The following is a 21,346-nucleotide window of genomic DNA, read 5'->3' as shown; positions in this document are numbered from 1 at the left end:
TTATATATTGAAAAGGTTGACTGCATATCTAAGAAAATCAACTCAGAACAACCAACTCCAAGACACAATTTAGTAAAACTACTAAACATGTAAGAAGAAAAAACAAATACACTGAGTGCCTAAGCAAAAATATGTCTGGGATTTACTTCATAATAATCTGGAGTTAGGGACAGTGGTTGGGAGAATAAATGAAAACAAGGCTGACCATGAGTTGATAATCATTCTACTATTAGAAATAAAGTGAAACAGGGACCTTCTGGCTCTAGCATGATCAAATAACTTGTCCTGGACTAACACTTCCACAAAACAGGTAACTATAAACTACACAAAATATTTAAAAGAAATGTGTAGCAACATTGTTGGTGACCCACCTAGATCTCCTTGGATCTCTTTCCCCAGGCCTGTGTACCCAACTGCCAGCAACTAAATACGTCGTTGCTAACAGGTCATACCTGTAGCCTCTAGAGTATGCATTCTCCACCAGGGCAATTATGGTTCTTGGGGAGCAAAAAAACACCCTAAACTTACTCTTTCCATGTATAAAGAACAGATAAAAATAAAATACATAAACAGATATACAGTATATTTATGGTAATAAAATTCCATGGGAGGTGATTAGGAAAAAAATGTCTAAGAAGGCTAACTAAGGGTTGAGAAACAATGTTTTAAAGTATTGTGCATGGGCACTAGAGTTGTTTTGCTGCTGAGGAGAACTAAAAGTGCTTGAAAGTGTGACATTCCCTAGGATGGACCATAGCCAATGACTGACTACTGTGGGAATACAAAACCTCAACTCCTTTGCTTCAGGGTAAGATGAACTCTACGGTTGTAACTGATGTTTCAGAGTATGCTAGAAATGAGGTTGAGTCTGGATCTTCACTGTACCTTCCTTGGCTTCTTCCCCTTCTATATCCTGCTTTTCCCACTCTCTTAATAGTTTATCTAGGAAGCACTTTATTAATTAATCATTCTATCCAAATGCTTGGTTCAGATTCTACTTCTGGAAGAATCCAACCTAAAACAAATTGTTTAAAGCAAATGGAAAGCAAAAAACAAAGCAGGACTTAAAGTTTACGAACAACCAGAGAATGATGGCACATGAGGATCAAGATGATGCACTGATGTTCTATCTGCCAGAAAAATGAGTACAATTTGTCATCTACAATGTCCGGATCCAACCAAAACATGCTGGGTTAAAAAAGGACCATATTATCAAAAAGCAGGAGAAGAAACTCAGACAACAGGGAAAGAGCTGTAGGTGAATTCGATTTGGGAATTATTAGACAAGGACTTTAAAACATCTATGATTTATTTTCAAGAGAAGAAAGGATAAAGAATTTCACTGAAGAATAGAAATCTATATATTTTAAAAGTCAAATGGAAGTCCTATAATAGAAAGTGATTATATCTGAAATTAATAATTCAATTCATGGGTTTTAAATCAGATTAAACACAACAGAACAATTAGTGAAATGGAGAACAAGTCAGTGTATCAAACTGAAGCAGAGTAAAAAAGATGGAAAACACATAAAAGAGCATAAGAGACATATGAAACATGATGGAAAGGTCTAACATCCATGTAATTGGAGTTGAAGAAACAGAGGAGAGAAAGAATGGAACAGAAGCAATATGTGAAGAAACAGTAGACAAAAATTTTCCAAAACTGATGGAAATTATTAAACTACATATCCAAGATGCTCTACAAATCTCAAACTAGACACGGAGAAAACCACAGCTAAGAATATGAAAGTCAAACTGAAGAAAATCAAATATTTTCTTAAATTTTAAAAAAAATCTTAAAAACGGAAAGATTAAAATGACATATTGCTTTCAAAGGGGCAACAATAAGTTTGAAGGTTAACTTTTCAAAAGAAATTATGGAAGTCAGCAGTCAATGAAATGACATTTCTAAAGTGCTGAAAGAAAAAACAATTCTGTATCAGCAAAAATAAAGGCAAAATAAAGATGTTTTCAACTCAAATGGACTAAAGACTTAAATGCAAGACCCTAAACTATAAAACTCCTAGGAAAAAAATAAAATAAAAGATTGATTACACTGGATTGGCACTAATTTCTTGGATCTGACCCAAAAGGCACAGCAACAAAAGCAAAACTAAACAAACAAGATTATGTCAAACTTAAAAACTTCTGAGCATCAAAGAACACAATCAACAGAGTGAAAAGACAGCCTATAGAATGGAGAAAATATCTGACAATTATATATCTGATAGAAGATTAATATCCAGATTATATAAAGAACTCCCACAACTCAACAACAAAAAAATAACTCAGGTCAAAAATGAGCAAAGAACTTGAATAGATGCTTCTCCAAAGATGATATACAAAGGGCCAATAAGCATATGAAAAAATGCTCAACATCACTAATCATAGAGAAATGAAAACTAAAAACAATAATGTATCACTTCAAAACCATTACAATTATTATCAAAAACAAAAACAAAACTGAAAATAACAAATACTGTTGAGGATGTGGAAAATCTGGAACCTTTGTGCACTGTTGGTAGGAATGGAAATGGTGCAGCCATTATGGAAAACAGTATGGCAATTCATCAAAAAATCAAAAATAGATTGAAAAATATGAAAGTAGAATGTCAAAGAGATATGTGCACATACATGTTCACAGCAGCATTATTCAAATGGCTAATAAGTAGAAGCAACCCTAATGTCTATCAAAAGATGAATAGATAAACAAAATGTGGTATATACATAGAACAGAGTATTATTCAGTTTGGAAAAAAAAAATCCTATCCCAAGTTACAACATGGGTGCCCTTGAGGACATTATGCCAAGTGAAATAAACCAGCCACAAAAGGATAAATACTGTATGAAGGACTAGAGTCAAGGGAAATGGACAGTTGTTTAATGGGTATAGAGATTCTGTTCTGGAGATCCATCACACAGCAATGTGAGTATACTTAACACTATTAAACTGTACACTTAAATATGAGAGAGGTGGTAAATTTTATGCTGTGTTTTTTACTGTAACTAAAAAAAGTTTTTAATGTTTTCAAATGAAATTTGATATATGTAAACTTAATTTTTAAGAAATAATCAAGAGAGTTATTCAAGTTGAAAGAACATAACCTCAGATGAAAGAATAAAACTGCTGGAAGAGATAAAGAGGTAAAATATACTGATAAATTTAAATATGTTAAGGTTCATTATATAGGTAAGTGTAAGTAAATGTTGATTGCTTAAAATAACAACAATAAAATCTGTGGAACTTAAAAAAAAGGAAGAAAGATGACAATAGTACAAAAAGCAGGAAGAGGTAAAGAAGTTAAGACTGTTATGAATCTGTGTTCTTCAAAGTACTAAGAAGTAGACTATACTAAGTTAAGGATATATGTTATAATTTCTAGGGTGACCACAGAAAAAGTAATAAGAAGTTATAAGTAAAAGGAGAATAGAAGAGAAAAACAGATTAATGCAAATTTTTCATTAATGTAAAGGAAGGCAGGAAAGAAGAAACAAAGAGACAAAAAACAGAAAACCAACAGAATGAAACTCAATTATAATAGTAACTATAGCACGTGTAAAACGACTACATAGTCCAATTCAAAGACAAAGATTTTTATATTGGATAAAAATATGCTATATTCTATTTACATGTTTAAATATAAAAACATACATTGAAAGAGAAAGTACCAAAAAAGCATGCAAACACTAGCTAAAATAAAGCTGGTATGGTCATATTAATATCTGACAAGTAGACTTTTTTTAAATCATGAAAGTGATCTTAACTGATTTCAAATAAAATTAAAACATATAAAAGAAATAGCTAAAAAATTACAGTTAATAGTTAAATAGTAAATAGTTTAAAAACTACTCAGCAAAAGGTTTTTTAAAAAGCTAATTAAGCCATTCTCTTTTTGAGGATTCATAAACAAACATAATCGAATATACATAAAATATTATATGGTACAACATATAAAGAACTTTATCTATGGAAATGGCTGTACTCTTTCCTTCACTTTAGCAAATCCATCTTTCTATGGTTATAAAATTGATTTCTGATCATGATATGGATCAGCCAGATGAGGGAAAATAGTATATATTTTTTTCCTTCTTTTTATTTTGAGATATGATAAGCAGACTTTAAGGTAAAAAGAACTAGAAATAAACAAGAAATAAAGAGGGATGCTAGTAATGATAAAAGAACCAATTACAATGAATTATATAACAAATCTAATTTATATTCTCCAATAAAAATCCTTTATTAGATATTTTGTACATACTTTCTCCCAACTACTGGCTAGTCTTTCATTTTCTAAAGTTTCTTTTTAAATAACAGCTTTATTGAATTTTTTTTGTAGTCACTGATTTTATTTTATTTATTTATTTATTTATTTATAAATATAGTCAGTTTACAATGTTGGGTCAATTTTTGGTGTACAGCATGAATTTAAATTCAAATACCATCCGATTTAGCTTTTAAAGTGTACAATTCAAAGCTTTTTTTATTATATTCACAGACTTGTGCGATCATCACCACAATCAATTTCAGAACGTAGTCATCACCCCCTCCAAAAAACTTTATACCCATTAGCAGTCATGCACACACCCCACTTCAATCCTTAGTCCTAGGGATTCACTAATCTATTTTCTGTGTACAGATTTGCCTCTTATGAACTTTTCATATAAACGGAATCATACAATATGTGGTGCTTGTGATCCAATTACAGCATCAGGCTCAAAGTCCAATGTCTGTGATCTAGATCAGATCCGGTGCAGCTCTTTTGGTGTGGCTGCTCAAGACTCATGAACTAAAATCATCTGCCTCTCATACACCCAACATGCAACAGTGAGACATGGAAAGGATAACCACAATAAAGAGTCATATCATATAGAGGAAGAATGGGAAACATATGACAGTTATTTGGTCACAGCCATTTTGGAATTTAGCTAGGCAATGTTGCCAGGATCTTCTGCTCTAGTGGCAGAGAATGTTCCTTAATTAGGATCCTGTTTTTCTCCTTGGGAGTGGCTCCTAGTCTATTGTTCTCTACTGCCCTTCGCTATATAGACTCAGATCCTGGGCAGATACTCCCCATGGAAACAGCTGTAAGTGTGTGTCCCCTGTGCTTCTTCCCCATCCCCCTTCAAACTCCCATCTGTTCAGTGTTCCCCACTCCCCATCTTGTTTAAGATTCTTATTAAGCAAGCTCTCCTGGGATATTCATGATATCAGAAAAGTAGGCAAACTAAATTACTTATCCTTCATAATGGTTATTATTTAAAATAGGATTTATACACACACACTTTCAAAACACCTGCTAAAAAAAGGAGAGTAGCTACAAGTCAGGCTATATAATACGCCATATAACTCAGCAGGTGGCTTAGAACACCAATAAGCAGTTAGTTGAAGAATCCTGAATATCCTGTGCAGTCAGAACCCAGTTAAAGCCTATTGTAATTTACTTCCTAGAATAATCACATTGGGCCTTCCCTCAAAGCCATTTTCTTCAAAGGGTGGTGGAAAATGAGAAATGCTATCCATTTCAAGTCCTACAGCACCCTCACATACATTCTACAATATTCATTTAGTGTTTACAGAAATAAGTTTCTCCTACCCTACCTCTTTACTTGGCTCTCCTCATCTCCTGCTTGTCTTCTAGTATGAAGCAGCAACAGATTTCAGCTCACAGTGACAGCTTCCCCTATTAAAACCACGACCACCACCCTGAACAAGCAAGATTCAAGGGATGCAATTAGAAGGTAATTTTACTTATGTTCATTGTGTCCTCTTCAATTTTTTCCCAGAAATGACCCTTAAGTATATGAAAAGACACATACCTTCTCTCATAAGAAAGATGCAAAATAAAATTATGTCGAGATGCCATTCCTCACCTACCAAATTGGCAAAATTCCAAGAGATTAAAATGCATTGTTATTGAAGCTTTCAGAAAACAAGCACTCTCATACATTGCTGGTGGAATTTACAAGGGTACAACTTCCAAGGAGGGTCTTTTGGCACATTTACCAAAACTGAAAATGCATTTACCTTTGACCCAGAAATTCCACTTTTAGATATGAGTCCCACAGATATCCTTGTGTATGTAACCTGTACATGTACAAATTTACACACACACACACACACACATAATTTTTCTCTGCATCATTGTCTGTAATAGTGAAAGAGTGGATAAAACCCCAGTATCCAATGGTAGGGAACAGGTTGAGTATACCACAGTATATCCATATTATGGAATATTATGTAGCTATTAAAGAGAATGAGGGAGATCTCTGTGTACTAATATATAGAAAGATTTCTGGGAAATATTGTGAAGTCAAAAAAAATACAAGGGGACTTCACAGAAAATATCCAAGAATACACCCCTCTAACCTAAACAACTACTGAACCAGCAGTAACTATCTGACGGTAACTATTTTGAAAATCTGGAGTTTAGTCAAACACTTGCAACATTCAGGGCAGAGCTTGACAAAGAGGTTGGTAAATTTTGGTGAATTTTAACCTTTTGCATATCATACCTCAGCCCTACAACAGGCAGCCTTAGGTACAGCAGCTCAGATTCAACAATGATTTGTTGGATGTGATACCAAAAGCACAGACAATAACAACAAAAATAGATAAATAGGACTTCATCAAAATTGAACTTTTGTACAGCAGAGTACAAAGACATTGAGAGAGTAAAAAGACAACCCACAGAATGAGGGAAAATATTTGGAAATTATATCTCTGATAAGGGGTTAATATCCAGAATATATAAAGAACTCCTGCAACTCAATAACACAAAACAACCAACCCAATTCAGAAATAAAGAACCTGAATAGACATTTCTCCAGAGAAAACATACAACTGGCCAACGGTTCATGAAAAGGCACATCATTAGTCAGTAGGAAATGCAAATCAAAACCTCAATGATAGGGCACTTCACACACATTAGGACGGCTAATATCAAAAACAAACAAACAGAAAATAAGTATTAGATGTAGAGAAATTGGAACTCTCCTGCATTGCTGGGAATGTAAAATGGTACAGCCACTATGAAAAACAGTTTGGCAGTCCATCAAAAAGGTAAACATAAAATTACCACATGATCCATCAACTCTGTTGCTCGGTATACACCTCAAAGAAGTGAAAACAGGGACTAGAACAGATATTTGTACACCTGTATTCATAGCAGCATTATTCACAAGAGCCAAAAGGTACAAAAGAAACAAATGTCCAGCAACAGATGAATGCACAAACAAAACATGGTGTATACACACAATGGAGTATTAGTCACCCGTAAAAAGTAAGGAAATTCTGACATATGCTACAGCATGGATGAAACATGCTAAGTGAAATAAGCAAATCACAAACAGCTAAATATTGGATATGGAGAAACTGAAGCCTTTTTGCATTGCTGGTCAGAATGTAAAATGGTGCAGCCACTGTAAAAAAAAGTTTGGCAGTTCCTCAAAAAGGTAAGCATAGAGTTACCAAATGATCCACCACCATTCCACTTATAGGTTAAAATGGTAAATTTTACATTATGTATGTTTTACAGCAATTTTTTTAAAAAGAAAGAAAAGTTCTGAAAGGTACGCTATGTTTTTTGTTTGTAACAAATAGGGGCATGAGATTCATAGTTGCTTACATTTGCATAAAGAAATACTGAGACAAGAAACACATAAAAATGTTTACCTGTAAGAGGAGAATGTCAATTGGGTAGATGAGGACAGATGTGAGATTTGTCAGTGTACACAATTCATATCATTTCTATTTTAAATCATGTAATGTATTACCTACTCGAAAATGAATAAATTTTTCAAACAAGTAAATAAATAAAATCTATTCAGACATTTATTCAGAAATTCTTCCCTGTCCCTCAGTGAAAACGAAAGTAGTCACATGACTTTTTGAGCATTCTTACATAATTAAAGGTCCTGTAGTTACTTTAAATGACAAACATAGTCTCAATTCTATTTTAAATAAAAATGTTTGATCCCATAAAATAATGAGAGCTTCAGAGTTAACTTAATGTTAGATCTTATCCTGTCTCACAGATGACCTCTACAGTGGGCTCACCCCTTTCAGTGACAGAGGGGAGCATGGCCCTTTCCCCCTCTTTCAGTGTCTACCCTTCCTCACTGGAATTTTACTAACCTTCCTATCTGACCCACCCCACTCTACCCAGAGAGGAGAGAAACGTTCTTATTTTATCAGTGAAGTCGTGAGATGGTTTCACGCTTTCTGTGCCTGCAGATCTTTAAAACTCTTTCTCTTTGGGGGCTCTTCATGAGTCTCAGGCAATACCTCCCACAAATCATTGGATTCTCACCTGCAGTTCTGTTGACCTACAAGGATGCACTCTATTCCAAGTAGCTTATTCACTCCTAACCACTGGAAATTCAATGGAACTCTGCCAAATTTACCTCTATGAGCCCATTCACTCTCCATGGCCTTCAGGTCAGGTTATGCAATGACCCCAAACAGACTCGTTCACATCCTGTTCGTGGGAAACACTCATGCACTGATTGCCTAACAAACTCTGGGAAAATGGGCTGATTCCAATCTACTGGGTACTCTCCTTGCAAGCAAAGAAGCAGGCCAACTCCTCCCTTGAACTCTAGATTTCCATAAAGAGTCAGACATCAGTGAATTGTGACTTGATAACTTCAGAGGACATACATTAAGTTTTCCAAGTGGCCTCTTTCTTTTGACTTCAGGTGAGGGAGATATATATGTCACATGCCTACTTCTCTCCATTGAGAGAGGAACAGAGTTCAACACTCACCAACAGTTCTCTCCAAATAAATCCTTTTAATAATTCCTCTCCCTTAGAGTGGAGAAACTGCAACACCTTGGCCAAATGATCAAAATTCATACAAGCAGTGAGAGCCAGATAAATATGTACCTCAAGATCTGATAACTCTGAGAAAAATGTATCATTTGTTTAGCATTTTGACTAGGAATCAGAAACAAAATATACTCAGGAGAAAACAGTAAACCAACTCAAAATGAGAAATGTTCTCTTAAAACAAAAAATAATTTTACAGTATTCTTCAAAACTATCATTGTTATAGAAGACAAAGAAAGGCTCAGGAACTATTCCAGATAAAAGAAACTAAAGAAACAATTAAATGCAATACGTACACTGCAACCTCTAGTGGAGAAAAAAAAACAAATGCTATAAAGGACATTATTAAGTCAGTTTACAAATTGGAATGTGGATGATACATTATTTTAAAGTATTGTTTCGACGTTAAAATTTCCTAACATTAATAACTGTACTGTGGTTATGTAACAGAATGTCCTTCTTTTCAAAAAACACAGAATGAAGTAACTGGAGACACATAGGCATGATGCCTGCATCTTGTTCTTATATAATTTAGAAAAAAATACGGAGAGGGATGATAAATCTCTCTTTAACAAAAAAGCAAGTAACATAAGATGTTATCAGTAAGTGAAACTTGACAAACGATAAACAGGTGTTTTTTGTACCATTCTTGCAATTTTTATGTAAGTTTGAAAATACTTCCAAATAAAAAGTTTTTATTAAAAAAAAAAAACAAAACTGCTGTCTCTTTTAAGTTTCCAACAACAGGACTCATTTGTATCTTTGTTAAAGGTAAAGGGACCACAAGACATGTGTCTGATTTTTTAACAAATCCTTTTTTAATCATTTTAATTTAAAAAAAGCATACAAATAGAAAAGTATATATTATGAAAACTCAGTTTGAAAAATAATAACACAAACACTTGCGCACCTAGGATGCAGCTTACAAAACAGCACTGGAATCTGTAGGAGCTCCCTCATCCATGCTGGGCCTTTTCCCGGTCACATCCCCATCATTCCACCCTAGGTAATCGCTATCCTGAATTTTGTGATAATCATTCAATTCTTTTATTCACGTTTTTATCACATATGATGTAGAGCTTAATAACGTATAATTTAAATGTGCCTCCTTTACATTTTAAACAAATAGAATGTGCTACGGTCTGAATGGTTGTGTCCCCCCAAAATTCATCTACTGAAATCTATCCCCCAAGGTGATGGCATTAGGAGATGGGGCCTCTGGGTGGTGAATAGGTTATGAGTGTGGAGCCCTCGTGAATGGGATTAGGGATCTTATAAAAGAGACCCCCAGACCTCCCTAGCCCCTTATGCCATGTGAGGATATAATGAGAAGTCTGCAACCAGAAGTGGGCTCTTATTCAACCATGCTGGCACCCTGATCTTTGGCTTCCAGTCTCCAGAACTGTGAGCAATAAATTTCTGCTGCTTATAAGCCACCCAGTCTATGGTGTTTTGCTATGGCCGACCGAATAGACTAAGACAGAATATAATATTTAGTTTAAATGACTTGTTTTGCTCAATACTAAATTTTTGAGATTTATTCATACTAATGAATACAGCTAAGGTTCATTAATTTTCATTGCTATAAAATAGATCAATGTATGACTATACTATAATTTGTTTATCCAACTTACTATTGATGAACATTGTGTTGCTTCCATGTTTTGGGCATTATAAACAATGTTGTTGTTAGCATTCTTGTATTTGTCTCTTGATCAAATACATACGTGAGCTTTCTCTGGAGGACATTCTACAACTGGTACTGTTGGTATGCACCATTGTTCAGCTTTACTGTCATGAGTACTTTCAACTATCACTAGATAATGCCAAAAAGTTTTTCAAAATGATTGTAGCAATTTATCTTCCAACAAGCTGTACATCAGAGATCCTTTTGCTCTACAAAACTTGTCAACATTTGGTACTATCCAAATTAAACATTTTTCCATTCTGGTAAATATGAATGATACCTTACTCATTTGCATTTCCCTTGCAACTAGTGAGTCTGACCTCTTCACACATACTTAGGGTCTGTTTGCATTTCTCTTTTATGAAATGCCTATTCATATCTTTTGCTTCTTTTTTCCCTATTGGGCTTTTTCTTTTTGATCTGTAAGAATTTTTTTAATACATTCTAGATATCAATCCTTTTTCAATTATAAGTGTTACTAGTATATTCTCCCAGTTTATAGGTTGTATTTTTACTCTTCTTGATGTCTTCTTTTTAACAGAACTTTTTCATTGTTATATAATCAAACTGACTAATCTTTCATTCCGAGTTTGAATTTTTTTTTGTTTTGTTATCAGAATCCTTTCTTATCCTGAGGTAATAAAGATACTGTCTTTTAAAAGTTGTATACCTTCTCCTTTCATATTTAAATCTTTAATTTCCTGGGAGATAATACTTCTATATGGCTTGAGGCAGGGACCTGACTATGATTTTTTTCCAATTGGATTGTACTTGGACCATTTTTAAAATAATCATCTTTTCTGCCCACCGACTTACAGTGCTTTTATTGTCCATGTATATGTATGTGATCTGATTATGGATTCTATATTCTGGTCTACTGGTCTATTTCTCTATTTCTGTGTTAGTTCAACACTGTCTCAATTACTATACCTGTAGAGTAAATTTTTATTTGGGTGGTTAGGGGGTAATTAGGCATATTTATTTATTTTTAAAATGGAGGTATTGGGAATAGAACCCAGTTCCTCATGCATGCTAGGCATGCACCCTATGACTGAGCTATACCCTCCCCCTATTGTAGAGTAAATTTTAAGATCCTGTAACAATTTTACTATTTTTCTTCAGGAATGTCTTGGATATTCTTGGATCTTTGCTCTTCCATATCAATTATAGATTCAGCTTCCCAAATTCAAAGAGAAAAACTCTTGTTGGAGAATTGGAATTTCAATGACTCTTAGGGCAGAATTAATATTCTTATAATATTGAATCTTGCCTATCCACTTAAAAATAACTCTGCATTTATTTAGATCTCTTGAATAAACTTTTTTTTACATTTTTCTAAGGTATTTCATAATTTTTGGTGTTGTAATAAATGAAATTTTTAAAAAATTATGTTTCTAGATTTTTTCCTGGTGTTAAACTGTAATTGAGTTTTTAATAGTGCTTTTGTATCCAGTGACCTCGATAAACATTCTTATTTATCCTGATAACTCATCTGTTGGTTATTTAGCTTTTCTACATTGACAAGCATATCATTTGTAAAAATGGTTTCTTCTTTGCAAATGTTATACCTTCTTTTTCTTCTCACATTACTTGAGAATAATCCATAATAAAAAATCTGAATAGAAATGACGATTTGGGGCATTTCTCTCTTGGTCCTAATATAAAAGAAATGTTATTAACATTTCACAATTAAGTATATTTGTTTTTTTAGAGATAGCCTTTATCAGGTTATGGGAGTTCCTTTACATTCCTAGTTTGTTAAGAGTGTTTTTACTTTTCTGCATTTATTAAGATGGTCATATGGTTTTTATCCTTTGTTCTCTTAATCTAGTAAATTACATATATTAATTGTAATAAATTGATTTTTTAATGTTAAACTAATGTGCATTTCTGGGATGAATCCAGTTTGGTCATGATGGATTTATCATTTTTATTCATCACTGGATTCAGTTTGCTTAGATTTTACTTAGGATTTATGAATGAGATGATTCTATAAATTTCTTTTCTTGTCTATATTAGTTTTTGGTGTTGTCCTAATTAATCTCTCATAAAGAAAAATGAGAATTTCAAAGATAAAGAATTGTTCCTGACAGTGACAACAGATAAGACCCCATATATTAGAATAATTACTCTCACCATCTTCATATTCCCCCTTTCTTATTACCGCTACTCTTTTATTGACAAAAACATAAAAGAATAATGATATACACTATGTCACATCTTTTTCTTCAAGTTTTCATATTCTGTAGAAATTGAGCAAATACAGGAAAAAACGTAAATAATGATCGATAGAATTAATTTCTTAAATTCTAATTTCTAATCAAACTATCAACCTGAAACCCTTTGCCTACTAATAAGAAGACAAAAAATGTGTTATACTTCAGAAACAAATCATGTTCTATAATTTTCCACTGAATTCTTTGGGATTGTTTCTTAATGCCATGTCATGCCAACAGTTGCTATGTTATCCTAGTTAGAAAGATATGTTAGTGAATAAGCATAAAAAATAATTTTAAGAAATATTGATAGGAAAACATTCAAAATAAAGGCAAAGACCTATGTATTTTCCTGCTTTCTCCCAAAGTGTAACTACAGCTACTGAATGCACTCATGGACTAGCTCCAAGGTACAGGAGAGGAAAGCTGGACTTGCAGTGATTCCATATTTGTTAAGTGCAAACAAAGTTGTTGACTCAGTTCTCAAGAGGGAAGGGCAAAGTCCTTGGCCTCAGAGTTCAAAACCTAAAACAGGCAAGTGCTGTATAAGCTATTTAATGAGAATTTGAATGAAAATAAGATAATTATGAAAAAATAAGATAATTATGTTTACTCTTTTATCAATAGGAGCCTTAAAAAACTGTGTAAAAACTTTACCTCTTATTACTTTATTTTGAAATTGTGAGACATTATTTTCTGAGATTACTACTTTAAAAGTTATAAAAGCAATGTTAAATCTCTGAGTTAAAAATATACAGTGTAGTTATTTAGGCATTGGTCCTCATACTCTGGATCCTTCCACCCTGTTACATGGGTACATGATATTCCCAAGTCATGGATTTTGCCATTTGATCTCTGATACAGCTTGAAGATATTTTAGGGCTCCAGAAGCTAGGCAGTTTTCTGAATACACTAAGTGTACATATGAAGCAGCTCAAATGCACAAGTGCTTCCATCAACAATCACTTCAAAGGTCATTAATAACTTACAGGTGTGAGAATGGAAATGCCCTCTGCACTCCCCTGCCCCTTCTTGAACTCAGGTTACTTTCCCTGGGCCATTTTTGTAACACTGAATTCTTAACTTGATATTTCTTTTTCTCCATTTTTTCTTCCCTGGCTTTGGGGCTTTCAAGATGGCATTCCAAAATCTTCTAGGTAATACAAACGCAGACAAAAATGCTTCAGTGTGTTAATTCTAGGGGTTTTTTTTTCCATCTTTATTTTACTCATTTATTGAGAGTAGAGGAAAGCAATTTAAATCCTTCTTAGAAGATACCTATAAAGAAATGGAAAGGCAGAACAGGTGAGTAGTAAAAATCTGCCTTGTTTGAAACATGGGAAAATTCTGAGGCCTCTGTCATCTGCTTGGTTTCTACCATTGCTGACGATAGGCTTTAAAACTCTACTAGCAACTCTGAAAAGGTCAATGAACTGTGTGAGAGAGAGAAGCTTAATTATACATCTAAATCAAAGTTTCTCAACAGTGGAACTAGTCACATTCTGGGCCAGATAATTATTTGCTGGTGGGGAGGGTGCTGTCCCACGCATTGCAGGGCACAGAGCAGCATCCTTGGCCTCCACCCACTTGATGGCAGAAGCATGTACCTCCCCCTAGTTGTCACAACCAAAAATGTTTCCAGACATTGACAAATATCCTCTGAGGGGCAAGTTGAGAATCATTGACCTAGATGGAGGTATCTTCTGATCTTGAGCCTATAAATATGAATCAACTCCACATGAGGGCAAGGCAGATAAAACAGTTAAATGCATACTCACTCATTAGGTGAAGGAATATTTGCACAGTGCTGAAGTATCATTCCACAGATCTACAATGGAAAAATGACAGAACTAGCAATCACCATCTTAATCAAGTGACTAAATGTAGCAGCACTAATAATGGAACAAATTGACATATATATCAACCTAAGTCTAATCAAGCCTCTAGACTGACTCACATTGAGTTTACAGAAAAGAGATAGAACAGGTTAAGTGACATCATTAGGAAACAATCAAACAGAATGAGGGACATACTGTAAGAAAAATAGCCTGGACCTTTTAAAAGGTATTGTAATAAAAAGAAAGTTAAAAGTGAGGGACTACTCTAGATCAAAAAACTAAAGAGACATAACAATGTGGAAACTTTGACTATACCTTTTTTTAAGCTATAAAAGACATTTGTTGAAAAATTGGAGGAATGTGAGTATTAACTGAATAGTAGATGATATCTAAGTAGTAACAAAGGTATTGTATTTATATTGGAGAATGTCTTAATTCTTTTGTGGGGGGGCAAGAAGGGAAGTAATTAGGTTTTTATTTATTTTTTAATAAAGACACTGGAGATTAAACCCAGGACCTTGTGCATACTAGGCACAAACTCTACCACTGAGCTACACCCTCCCCCCGAGAATGTCCTAATTCTTAGCAGGTGCATGCTGATGCTTTAGGAGTGAAATTTCACAATGTCAAATAGTTCAGCCAAATATGTTTAAAAAGTTTCAAAATAAAAGATTAAGGGAAAACAAAAGATAAAAGCAGGGTTTTCCAGACAGGGCTAAACTAAAAACTAAAGTAAACGTAAAACTATCTCTTAGATAAAGTTTGCATCTGAGATCTTTCACACTAATACCAAACCCTGAGCACTCAAGTGCTTTCATATGGCTCTTTAGTTGCCCAAGGACTCGCTCCTAGAACATACTGTGGCCCAAGATTCTGACATTACCCAATCCCCTTACTTCCTTGACTCAGAACTTTCCTGAGTATTCCATGAAACTAATGAGTAAAACTTCAGATTCTAAAGCAAATTAAATTATAAATCGATAATTATCTGAGTAACCTAGATAATTAACAAAGAACCACTGAACATAACCCCTTAATTCAAGGACTCAGATTAGAAACTTCTGCTTCATGAGGTCTTATTTTTACTATATACTTCCTGATTCAAAAATCAAAATAGTATAAAAAATATTCACTGAGAAGTCTCAGCTACTTCTCCAGTCCCCCTCAACTGCTTTTATTCATTTTTTGCGTTTTAATCCAGTATTTCTTTATGCAACATAAGCAAAACATATTTCTCCTTATATAAAAGGTAGAATAACATATAAACTTTTCAGCTCTTTGCTTTTTTCATTTTTCAACATATCCTAGAAATCTCTCTATAAGTATCAATACATTGAGATCTTCTTCATTCTCTTTTATATCTGCATTATGTTGTATTTTGTGAATATACCATTGTTTACTTAACCAGTCCCCTATAACCAGACGCTTGCATTACTTCCAATCTTTGGCTATTTACTAAAAGCAACAATATCCTGATATATTCATATGTATTTATAGGATAGATTTTTAGAAGTGGAAATGCTAAGTCAAAAGTTGTTGTAGACAGAACAGAGGACTTCCCAAAGATGCAGACGTCCTAATCCCAGGAAACTGAATATGTTATCTTACATTCAAAAGGAACTCTACAAATATGATTAAATTAAGGGCTCCTTACTGCCACCCTGGATGAGCTGGATGCAATCACAGGGGTCCTTATATGAGGGAGCCAGGTCAGGGAACAGAGAAGATACTACACTACTGCCTCTGAAGAGGAGAAAGGGGCCGTGAACCCAGAAATGTAGATGACCTCTAGAAATGAGAAAAGGACAAGGAAACAAATACTCTTCTAGAGTCTCCAGAAAGAATGCAGCCCTATAGACCCATTTTACATTTATGACCTCAGAATTGTAAAATAATAAATTTGGGTTGTTTTAAGCAACTAAGTTTGTGGTATTTTGTAACAGTAGCAATAGGAAACTAATACAAAGGGTAAATACAATATAAATTTTCTATATATTGCCAAATCCCCTGCATAAAGTTTGTACCTTTTTGTACTTCTACCAGCAATGTGCCTATTGTTCCATCACCTCTCCAACAAAAGATGTTATCATACTTTTGAATTTTTGCCCAGAAAAATGATTTATCTCACTAGAGTTTTAAGTCCCCAGTGAGGCTGAACATCCTTTCACATATTTAAATGATTTATTTTGCTAAAACTATCTGTTAAAATATTTTCTACATTTTTCTCCTGGGTTGTTACTTTGTTTTTGATTTATTTCTAAAAACTCTTTATATTTTATGGATCTGACCTCTTTATAATATGAATTACAAATATTTTCCCACTTGATCATTTGTCTTTTTACATTGCTTTTGGCATTTATTGTCATGCATAAGTTTTTATTATTTGTATTATTTTTACTTAATGTTTAGATGAGTTTTCTTCATATATGGTTTACATATTCAAAAGATTTTAGCATGACCTGTTTTATTTATTTATTTTTTCATTCAACAAGTATTTATTGAACATCTGTTTTGTGCAAGCCCCATTCTAGGCATTTGCAATACAGCATTGAACAAAACAGACACAGAGCCCTGCATTTGTGGAGCATGTATTCAAGGGATGAGACTCAGACAATGAGCTATGAACATGATAAACAGTAAAGTATAAGGGATGTTAGGGGTAATGGAAGCCAAGTCTTTGAAAGAGCCTATCTTTCCCAAAGCATGCACTATCCTAAATACAATATTCTAGGATGACCTGTTTCAGAATGTCAGTAATTCAGTATGATTGCTTCCTAATCACAAGGGCCAAGCGTAGTGGTTGACTTGTTTTCCTTTCTTATTTCTGCATAGATACTCTAAAGGGAGGAAAATACCAGTGTAAGAAATACACAGATGTCAAAGGATAATTCCAAGGAATTTTACACAACTTTTAGCAAAGCTTTGTTGCTTTACTTAAATTCATTAAAATAAAAGAATTTGGGGGAAGGGTATAGCTCAAGTGGTAGAGCCCATGCTTAGCACGCACGAGGGCCTGGGTTCAATCCCCAGTACCTTCTCCAAACATAAATAAATGAATAAACCTAATTACCTCCCCCTCATAAAAACAAAATAAAATTAAAAAAAAAGAATTTTAAAATCCATAAATTTGCTAAGAGAATTACAAAGTATTACATGAGTACATTTTTTAACCCCAAATATATCTTTCTGAATTTTATGTTTGAGGAAGTTTATCCCTGTATTTTTAGCAAGATAGTCTTTCTCTTAATTAAAATGAATTAAGAACCACTTCTGGACCACAATGAGGCAACAACATTTAACTGACTTACTACTAATTATGATAGAAATTTAAGCAACTCAAAATATGGAAGCTATATAACTTAGATAATTTTGCAAAAAACTATTTTAAGTTTTTTACAATTTAAACATTGTTGGAGACAGGAAAATATTATGTTTACTTTTTATACTATGCTGCTTTTAAGTTTAAGTTTTCGAAGGAATGTTTATATAGTCGTGGGGAATTTAATCAGCTTCAAATGCTATTTGATGATAAAGTTATATACCTACATTTTTGTTGTTCTTGGGGGTAAGCCTATGTTAGCCTTTGCACTGGGGCCTATTTTTACTACTTAGATTCTACTGAATATTGGCCACCAGGCACTGAGACCAGTAAAAGAGGGGCATGATCCACAGCATAACAAGCTGCAGTGAGCATCTCAACCAGTCTTGTGATGTCAATGGCCATAAAGTGACTTTGAAGTCTGTGACCTACCTCCTTAGCAGATGTGCACTACCAGTTACCCTCCTGATATCTCCATTAGGATATCCCAGAAGAACTAGAATATGAATTTTAATGACCTTAAGCTGAACTCATCATCTTCTCATCCAAAACCCCCAGCTCCTTCTGAATTCTCTATTTCAATTACCGATTATCCTTTCATCTTTGGTCTCATCAATTTTATCCTTCACTGTCCTACTTTTTCACCCTAAATTAGCTGTTAAGCACTCATTCTTTAAATATTCCTATGAAATACATTTCAAGAACATAATAGTTTATAATTATTATATTTCTATAGTATCTTATAATCTTTCATTATTGCAAACATATAGAAAATATCAGAAAATTAAATGATACCCCAAAGATTGTACTATTTTGCCATATTTTTTGATATCACCTTTTAAAAAAAGGAAAGAATGCTTAGATACAATTAAAGTCTTACCTCACTTGTACCCTCTTTACTCCACAGAAATAACCACTGTCTTAAAGTTGTCATGTGTTCTTCTCATGCCTGTTTTTGTGCTTTTACATATTCACTATTGTTTTATGTTTTAGAAATTTATAAAAATAACATACTGCAAGTATCATTCTGAAACCTACTTTTTCATATTATTTTTGAGATCCATGTTGATCATATAGAAGCAGTTCATTCATTTTAAATGCTGTATGACGGCCCATTGTATGAATAAACCAAAATTTATGTACTTACTTTCCTGGAGTGACAGATTATCTTCACTATTTGCTATTACAAACAGCAATGCAATGAATCCTTGAACATGTCTCCCGGTACAGATGTGAAAGAATTTCTTTAGAACAGACATTTTTGTATCAAAACTTAGCTAGAAGTTAGTCACATGGACATATCTACCTGCAAGAGAGGATGAGAAATGCAGTCTTCATTCTGGATGGCCATATCCCCAACTAAAAATTAGGGTTTCTATTGCTAAGGAAGGGAAAAACAGATACTGGTATTGCACAACCTGCAGTTGCTACCATTTTATTTCCAAATGTCTTTGAAAACTTCAAAGAGTTTATTCCACTTTATATTTCCATCAACAAAGAGTAATAGTTCCAATCACCCCACATGTCCTCCAGTAACTAGGGCTATCAAATACTTTAATTTTTACTGATCTGATAGATATGAAATAGTATATCCCTGTTGTTTTAATCTGCATTTCCCTGACTACCGCCGAGCATAAGCATCATTAATCATTCTAGTTTCCTATTCCTTGATATCACTAATCATTTTCCTATCTGGTTGTCTGTTCATTTTTTATTGTAGGAGTCTATATACATCCTTGATACCACCTTGCTTTGAAAATAATTTCTACTATTCTTTGAGTATTCAATTTTTAGATGGTGTCTTTTGAGAAATGTTTAATTTTAATATAGCTATTGCAGAGACTGCTAGTTGTCCACCAAAATCCATTCTCTCTTTCTTCCACCATAACAGTGAGAGCTAGATATATGTCTACCCAGCTAAGCCACATTTCCCAGCCTCCCTTGCAGCTTGGTGATAAAGTTGCCAACAATGGAATGTACCTGGGAGTAATGTGTGCTGCTTCTGGGTATAGGCCTTAAAATAATGGACACATGTTTGATCGCTGTCTCTTCACCTTCCTTTACACTGTTGTGTTAAATGTTAAAATCTAGAGTAACCTTGCAAGCTATATGTTGAGGATCCCAAAGCTACCCAGCTAGTCTGGGTCTCCATGATGGCACTGTGGAAGAAAGTCTATCCACCTACTCTGAACTATGACACAGAAGAGAAATTAATTTGTCTTATTAGCCACTATATTTGGGGTTTTTTGGTTTGTTTTTTTTTTACAGATAGTTGGCCAAATATGTTTAAGAAGGATTTCTTAGATGACAAACAAATAGTAATTATTTTAGGGTGATTGCTGTTTGTGTCTAGTATAAGAAATCCCTCTTGATATCATAAAGATATTTTCTCCTGTATATTTTTCTAAAAAATTTAAAGTTTTGCTTTTCAAATTCAGGCTTATACTGAAATGTTTGTGTATAGTTGAGATAAGGATTTATAGTTTTATATGAGATTGACTAATTGTTTCAGCACTGTTTATTGAATATTCTATCCCACTGATTTATAATCACCTCTGTCATACATCAAATTATCATAGATACATGACTGTCTTCTGTTCCATTGGTCTATGCTTATAACCTTGTTCCAACGTCACACTACTATAATTACTAACACTTTATATTAATTCTTGATATTTGGCTGAACAAATCCCTCATTATTTTTCAAAGTTATCTTGGTAATTCTTGACATTTTGCTCTTCCATTTAAATTTTATGATACCCATCAAATTATACACACACATACACAACAATTAGGATTTATAGTAGAACTACACTGAAAGCATGAACTAATACAGGAAGAAATTACATCATTACAAAATTGAATCTTCCCACCCATGAGCCTACTATATTACATACTTAAATACACTTTTATAATTTTCTCCATAAATATATTCAATATCTTTTGTTAGATATATTCCAAGGTCCCTTAGGTTTTTGGCTATTTCATATGGTATTTTTCTAAATGCATTTTCAACTTATTTGTTGTTGGCATATAGGAGTGTTGTTGGTCTTCTGTATACTGATCCTATAATCTATAATTTTTCTGAATTCTCATTAATTTTAATGTTTTGGGTTTATTAGATTTTCTACATAGACAATCATGGTGAATAATAATAACTTTAATTTTCCTTTTTAGTCTTCATATTTTTAATTTATTTTTCTTTTCTTTTCACCCTAGATAGAATCTTTAGTAAAATGTGGAACAGAAATTCTGAGACTGGCATCTTTGTCTTGTTCCTAATTTAAGGGAAACACTTTCTGATGCTCTCTGTTAGTTTTATGGGATATTTATTATTATGTTAACAGAATTGTTTTATTATTCCTATTTAGATAAATTTATATTATGAATATATTTTGAATTTTATCAAAACTTTTTCCTGAATTTTTTTAGATAATCATATTACTTTCTTCCTCTAA

The 21,346-nt window shown here is 33.5% G+C and overlaps 1 protein-coding gene across 3 annotated transcripts in view; it reads right to left on the bottom strand.

Annotated features, from left to right (window-relative positions):
* PCCA (propionyl-CoA carboxylase subunit alpha) overlaps positions 1 to 21,346 on the bottom strand; it is a 377,947-nt gene that overhangs the window by 350,937 nt on the left and 5,664 nt on the right. For all 3 annotated transcript variants that reach the window (XM_072976495.1, XM_072976496.1, XM_072976497.1), the window contains 2 exons: positions 19,036 to 19,194; positions 14,510 to 14,559 (listed from right to left, as the gene is read on the bottom strand). The gene's annotated coding sequence lies outside the window, so the exon portion shown is untranslated. The remainder of the gene's footprint in view (positions 1 to 14,509; positions 14,560 to 19,035; positions 19,195 to 21,346) is intronic.

This window comes from Vicugna pacos, chromosome 14 (assembly GCF_048564905.1).
Source record: "Vicugna pacos chromosome 14, VicPac4, whole genome shotgun sequence".
In the NCBI taxonomy this organism is placed as follows: domain Eukaryota; kingdom Metazoa; phylum Chordata; class Mammalia; order Artiodactyla; family Camelidae; genus Vicugna; species Vicugna pacos.
The sequence above is the reverse complement of the archived record's forward strand: the minus strand, read 5'-3'. Positions and strand labels throughout refer to the sequence as shown.